The sequence below is a fragment of the Parus major genome, chromosome 3 (assembly GCF_001522545.3).
Source record: "Parus major isolate Abel chromosome 3, Parus_major1.1, whole genome shotgun sequence".
Classification (NCBI taxonomy): domain Eukaryota; kingdom Metazoa; phylum Chordata; class Aves; order Passeriformes; family Paridae; genus Parus; species Parus major.
In genome coordinates, this window is record NC_031770.1 from 2920900 (window position 1) to 2928128 (window position 7229).

Consider the following 7229-nt stretch of genomic DNA (forward strand, 5'->3'; position numbering starts at 1 on the left):
GTCTTTAGGAAAAAAAAAAGGAACACTGGTATGAAGTAACTGTGGACCTGGTCGAGGTGGTTTCCTTGGGGACGTGTGGTGCTTCTCCGAGAGGAATGAAGTTCTCTGAGAGAGTGAACGTTTTTCCACAGTAATTGTTCTGGAAGCAATCGCTGCTCCCCATCCCCAGCCAAAACAAGGCTGTGGGTGACAAGTACTGCTCTTTCCCGAGGTCCATCACTGCAGGGAGCAATGCTGAGCTCTCAGAAGATGCTCAAGGCCTCTCCAAAGGCATGGAGCTGGCCTCCAAGCACCAGGCTGAGGTCGTGGTTTAGGCTCTGGGGTGATTCCCAGCTGCCAGCACTCACACCCGGCACGGGCAGGATGGCGGAAAGTGAGATATGCTTTTGGCTATCACGGCACTCTGTTAGTTACTGTTCCACCCCGGCCCCCAATTAACTCCCTGCTCCAGCCTCAAATCAATTAGGTTTATGCCCCTGCCCAGTTCTCAGTGTGCTCCAGTCTCACATCAATTCTGCCTGCAGTGATTTAACAGTGATTTAGCCCCTGTCTCAAACGTACCACTTACCCCCCATGACATTGCAATCGTTCTACATTTATTTTCTCCTCTTTTTCATGCTTCTCCCCGCCCCTCCTCAATATGGGAAATTTGTCAAAGCACACCCTTTGCCTGGAGTTGTTTTGCTTTCGCAAATTAGCACTTTCCAGTAACAAAATGGTTTGCCTAAAAAAAAAAAAAAAAGGGAAAAAAAGAAATCTCTACACAGCCTCTGGTGAGAGCTCTGTGGCCTCAGCTGATGGTTTCTTTCTCTAGGAACCTTCTGCTTCTACACTTCACTTTAGCTCTCCTGGCTTTCTTCTGGGGATTTCAGTGTCAGTGGAGGCAGCAGCCACTTGTGGTTTTTTATGATGATCATTCCATATTTTTAATCTGGGAGATGCCTTTGCAAGGCTTTGTTCTTCCAGGTTTGCTCTTCTTGTGCCCCCCGACTGGACTTTCCCTGGGCAGGAATTCAAATCTGAATGACTACAGCCATAAAAGGCCCATTTTCAGTCCACCAGGACAAGGTGAAATGAGGCTCCAGCCCTGCTGGAAGGAACAACACTGGGATTCTGCCCCGTGGGCACTTTGGTGTGTTGGGAAAGTGGAGGTATTGGTAATGGGGTTTGGGATGGGTCTTACAGTTTAAAATGGGAGCTCATTCCCATTCCTCATACAGACAAACAAACAAAATCCAACAAACAACACAAACCCCCTGAAAAAGGGAAAAACCAAACTTTTCTATTCTAAGCCTTGTTTCAGCACTAATTAGTATTTCCATCTCCCCATGCCAGGCAGAGAAGGCAAACAGGGATTATTCCTTTTCCCCACTACACAGCCAAACCACCCAAGCCAGCAACCAGCCAGAGTCAGCAGTGCTCCCCATTGTGCAGGAGGGTTAGATCCCGCTCCGCTCAGCCCTCATGGAGCTCTCCCATTGATTTTGGTGGGCACCAGCTTTACCTGCAGTGAGCTGCAATGTGGGACACCCAGAACTGAGGGCTGGGGGTGACCTGGCTGGGGTGACACCACGATGGACAGGTGCCAGCCCGGCGCTGCTGGCTCCGAGCGCGGCTCCGCTCCTTCGCAGTTGCACAGATTTAGCCTAAACTCAGCTCCTCTGGTCCTCCCAGCCCGCCTGCTTCCGGAAAACAGAGATATTATATTTCAGGGTGCTAAAACGTTTGTATATCCCTGCCTTATAAAACATGCAAAAATGCCATCTGCAGTTAGCATGACTAACTCCAAGCACGCAGTCCTACTACAGATCCCCTTGCAGCTTTCTTCCTTTCATTGCTAAACACTTTTCAAGAAAGAAAGAAAAATCCATTTTTAGTGCTAATGCCACCTGCAGGTTGAAGAAAAACAGTTGCAAGATCCCTGAAAACTGAACAAACATGCCTTTTTTTCCCACCCCCCCTCCTTCCCTATCTAACCACAAGGAATGTTTCTGTGCAACTGCACCTTTTTCTGGACGGAAATGACTTTGTGCCTTGGAAAAGTGACCTTTTCGCACTCTCAGATAACACAGCTTGTCTTATCTGCTGGTGGAAACTTCCACCTGGCTAGTTACTAGTGGCTTGTGGGGAGCCTAAAATTAAACCAGCAATTTTCTCTGATGTTGCTTCTGTAACTGCTCCTGGCTCCCTGGCCCTAATGGGGTGTAGGGATCTCAGTTGTCAATGACCCATTCTTGAGAAGTTTAATTCAGATGGACACCCAAATGTGTATTTATCCACCTGCCAAAAACTGGCTGGAGATGCTTCTTGCTGTATTTGAACACTAAATGCAAACACTCCTGTTGGATGCACAGCCCCCATCCCTGACTGACGTGGCCAGATGCTCTAAACGTGAACCTGGGAGCAGCAAACTCCTTATTTTGACACACAGCTCCTTCACCATGGTGCTTTCAAGTCTCATCTCAGTTCTCTAAAGTGGGATTAGTGATCCCAGCTGGATTTCTGTGAAGAAGAACCACCTTGCTCTGAAGAAGAAACTAACTCTAAGGACACCTGGCCAGGTTCTGTTATTTAGCTCCCCATTAGTGCCACCAGCAGGACTGCCTGTGGCTGCTACCTGCAGGGACCAGTCCTGCCAAGCATGTTTCCCTCCATGGAGACCCATCCACGTGTTTTCCTCCCAGACCCAGGCAGCACAGCTCTAACACCAGCTCTCCCCCTCCAAATATTGCTGCTGGGAGCATCGCTGCTACCACTGGTTCATCGTTCTCGTTGGTCACGCCATGGAGCCTGCTCTCAGCCTTACAGTGAATTTTTCCTTCTGTGTGAATTCTGTCTGGGAAGCAGTGAGGAGAGCTGGAACAGTCAAGTGTGTTTGACTTTGCCCTCACCCCAAAAAGGGCATCTTGGACCTACATTTTGTAACCATTGGACTTAAGTACACGAAACTGCGCAACCTCTGACACGAAGTAACGCGGAATACGATGACATAATGTTATAAGAACAGACAGAAATAATGTGGAAAAGCCCTTTCTGGCTCTAATAGGCAGCTGGTGACACAGGTGAAACACCTACTGTACCACTTAATAAAATTATTTTAATTTAGAATGGGAATGAAGAAATGGAGCCAATTACCTTAGTGGATCTGACAGGCAACCCTAAATGGATCCTTGGTTTGGGCCATTTTTATCCCTATGAATAATGATAAAATGACTCAGAAGAGATGCCTGAGGAAACACTGCACGCTCCCAGTCCAGATAATATTAATAAGGCAGGCTCCCAGCTGCAGAGAAAGAAACCCGAACAAATCATCGTGTTTTCACTTGTGCCCCCTTTTCTTTGACCGAATTAGAGGAGAGGAGGGTGGGGAGAGAAGGCGAAGGGGAGAGGATGGGGGAGAGTGCCTGCCCTCCCACACCTGAGAGGATGAAAATGTCCCTGTCACCTCCAGGCACGCTCCAGAAGGAGTTTGCAGCATTTCTGTGGGCAGAAATAATATTCGTGGCTGCACTTAGCTGGGTTAAAAAAAAAGTTTCAAGGCAAAGAAATGCTGCTGCCATAGGGCATGGAGGGACTGAAAGTCAGGAGCAAGGAGGAACACATAATTAATATTTGTGGAGGGTGCAAGTACAGGAGGGATTTGCTACCCCCATGGATGGGTCCAGGCACTGGACTGGGTGGACAAATGGTCTGTTCCAGTATGGCAACTCCTATTTTCCTGTGAAAACATGGATTTCATGGTGCAAGTTCAGTTCTGTCAGATTAAATCAAAATGCAATAATCACTGAGCAATTGCCATCTGATATCTAAATACCCCCACCAGCCTTATCCTACTATTAATTTTAAAACAGACACCTCAGAGAAGGAGGATTTTTTTTTTTTTTCCCAGGGAGAGGAATAAAAATCCTCTGAAGTGATAAAAATTAATCTCAATTCATGTTAGTTTCAGTGACAGCGATTGTACCAGGCACACAGGCTGTCCGGTGGTATTTCTGGGATGAATTCTGCATCTTAAAATAAGACAGAGGAGCCTGAGAGATGTTGTTTTGTAGGAAGAATTCCCGCCCCCTTCTCCAAAAAATCATCTTCCACTGCAACTTCTGGGCAGAGAGGCCACACTGTGCCTTTAAGACCAGATGTAACCTGCAAATCAAAAGGGCACAGCATTCACCCATGTCATTGTCCCCTGAAAGATCAAAACCTCATTATATACTTGGTGGAATATCTGTTCTTTCAAAGGAGTTTACGTATTTCTCCTCTTTTTTTTTTCTATTTTATTTTTATTTTATTTTTCTGACAGCCCCCACCACTTCTCCTTTTCTCCATCTATTCTTATCACTTTCGAATTACAGAGATCTATTTTCAGATGAACGCGCTGAACAAAACCTTCATCTGGGTATTATTTTTTTCCCCTCTCCTCTTTTTTTTTCCCTCTCCCCTCTTCTTTTCTTTTTTTTTTTTAAATTTTTTTTATTTCCCAACATGGCGGTACGTGCTTATGCCCGCTATCTGCATAAGTCTTTTGTGTATTGCTAATGGAGTGCTGGAATTGTGGCAGCTCTGAGCAGGGAATACATGTGAGCAACAATATGCTGACAGACCCCTCGGTGGAATCTAATCTGTTCCAGCTCATGCACTCCTCAGAAACTATTTAACTTTCATTAAACTGTGTTTGATATCAGCTAAATAGAATGCATACGGCACCAATATAGCTCATATGGTCTCATTCATTCGATCACAGCAGTGCTTTTTTCTTATATTTTCCCCCCACTTGTGTCAGTACCCGGTATAGCTGGGTAAATAGGAGACCTTTGAAGATATAGTTAGTACTCAGATTTCTTTATTCTTTTGTGCTGGTTTCTTAGTGTTGAAACAGTGATTCATGTATGTCTCAGACAGCCTCCATTAATTTCATGTAATGTAGCTTTTATCTCGTAGCTGGGACAACTATCTCCAGCGCTGTCTCCCTATAGCATCTCTCGCGCAGCAGCCCCTCCGCCTTCCCACCCCCCCAGCGCCCCTTTTTCTCTCACCAGCAGCTCATTTCTGGAGAATTTACTTTTGTTTTCTTACGTTGGGTGGCTTGGGGGGGGTTGGAATAAATAAAAGAGGGCTAAGATTGCGGAGGAGAAGTAAGGTAAAGATCTCTCCGTCCGCGTGGATGTCTTTATGTCTCGCGGAGGGAGGAAAAAAGGCAGGGGGAGCGGGGAAGGGAGGGCTTTGTGGGGAGTGGGCTAAAATATCTTTCGTGGCAGCGGCTGGATAACAGTTTTTTTAACCTATTCACAGCGCACTAATTTGATTATGAATGCAGCACAGTAGGAGCATGCAGTTTCTGGGGAGTGGGAGGAGGGGGTGACGGGCAGGGGATGTACAAGCCGGGGCTGTTCAAAAGTTTGAACGGTCAAATGTGCCTTAAAAAAAAAAATTTAAAAAAATTATCAAGACTCACATCTCCCTCCAACAGCCATGAACCCCCAAAATTTTTTTTAAAATCCCCAATGTCAAAACAGCCAGCCCTTCAAACCAAAGAGAGCTGCAGTGAGTGCTTTACCATCACAAATAAACATTGTGAGTCCATTTGTAAATAAAAAGAGAAAAAAGCTGTTTTGCTTCTTTTCCCCCCTTTTATTTTGCCTCTTGAATGATCCAAAGGCATTAAAGACTTCTTCACCCTACAAGTAGGATGGAAGAGGGAAAGCAACTTGATTGGGAAAAGTGAAAGTGATTACCTTATGTTTTCTTTCAAGATTTTTTCCAATTATGTTTTATTAAGTCCAAAGGAATAATCACAATTTTCTTTATATATTGCTTAAGAGAAGCAACATGGGGTCCTTTGGTAGAGGGAACCCAATTATTTGAGATATTATTTTGCAAAACCTTTTCATTTTATTAGTATACCGGAGGGTTTTCACATTCGCCAGGCTAAGTCCTAACTATTATTACTTTTTGGGAAGAAGTGTCTCACCGGGGCAATTAATTCTGTACATTAACACCGGTCGCTGCTGTGTCGCACTTTTTAAACCGGAGAAGGAAGGCGAGCTCCTCGCACGATTTATCATCCAGTTCATAACGGGGTCACCCACGCCAGCCCAGGTAATACCAAATGAGCTTTTTTTTTTTAGAGGAGATTTTGCTGTGCAGCAACTTTGCAAAGTCCCCGGCTGGCCTGAGTTTGCCGGCACTCCGAGCGCAAGCCCTGGGTCTCCAGGCAGCGTTACAGCAGCGGCTGCCAAAGGGAGAGCACAAACGAGCCCTATCTGCTCCTCCCTGGAAATCAAATCCTACCGCAGCAACTTCGCTCCCGAGCCCGCAGAGGCTGCGCGGGGAAGGATGTGCTGCTAGCCAGCCAAGAGGCTGATCCAAAAATTATGGAGAGAAGCTTATTGACATTTTTCCTGTACATTATTAATCTTATTAATAGCGTTAACAAAGGCTAATTGAAAATGCATCATCTGTAATGTAATCATGTCAGTCTTCGGTTTAGGGCGTTTTTGTCAAAGTAAACCAGAGAGGAGCAGTTCACACTCTGCTGCTGTTTGCCCCCAGTTTTGGGGAGGCAGGAAGGAGGATGGGCTGATTTCACTCTGCTCCACACAGCCCCAAGTCAGAGGCAGTGAAAAGAACAGCTGTGGTTTCCGGCACCATGAGCCCAGAGATAAAACCAGCCTTAGGTTTAGCACTGCAGGATGAGCACACACAGGGCCAGGGGTGGCAGAGGCAATGCTTGTCCCCTTTCTGTTGCAGCCAACGCAGGACCCGGTCCTGGCACCTCTGCTCCAGGAACCAGCAACACACATTGCCTGTCCTGATGCTTTTCCATTCAAAAAACAGGCCACGACAAAAACGTTCTGCTAGGACAAGGGACAAGCAGGCACATGGGAAAAGCACCTCGGGAACAAAGATATTTCACTGTCTAGCAAGTGACAGGAAAACCCAAAGAGCAGCTTTTGCGCCTCCTGACGTGGTGCAACAAGCACTGTGAAGCCTCTCCCAAAGGGATGGTGCCCACACAATCCCACAGCCACACACAGCCCAGATGGCCACTGAAAAGACTCCACTGCAGAGGAAAAGTGCCACCAGTGTCATTGCAGCATCTCCCCACTTGCCCTGTTGCAAGGCCACCTCAAAATAATGTTGCTGCATTTAGTTCCAAATTAAAGGCAGCAAAGCCCTGACCTGGGCACTCCCCTGGACACCTGGGCACCAGAAAAGGGTGCTGGGAATGG

At 46.5% G+C, this 7229-nt stretch overlaps 1 long non-coding RNA gene across 1 annotated transcript; it reads right to left on the reverse strand.

The window, feature by feature from the left end:
* Positions 1 to 966: 966 nt before the first annotated feature.
* On the reverse strand, positions 967 to 3235 carry LOC117244149. The gene is made up of 3 exons (XR_004496683.1): positions 3136 to 3235; positions 1505 to 1679; positions 967 to 1001 (listed from the first exon to the last, which is right to left on the reverse strand). It is a non-coding gene; the product is annotated as an uncharacterized LOC117244149 (long non-coding RNA).
* Positions 3236 to 7229: the final 3994 nt, after the last annotated feature.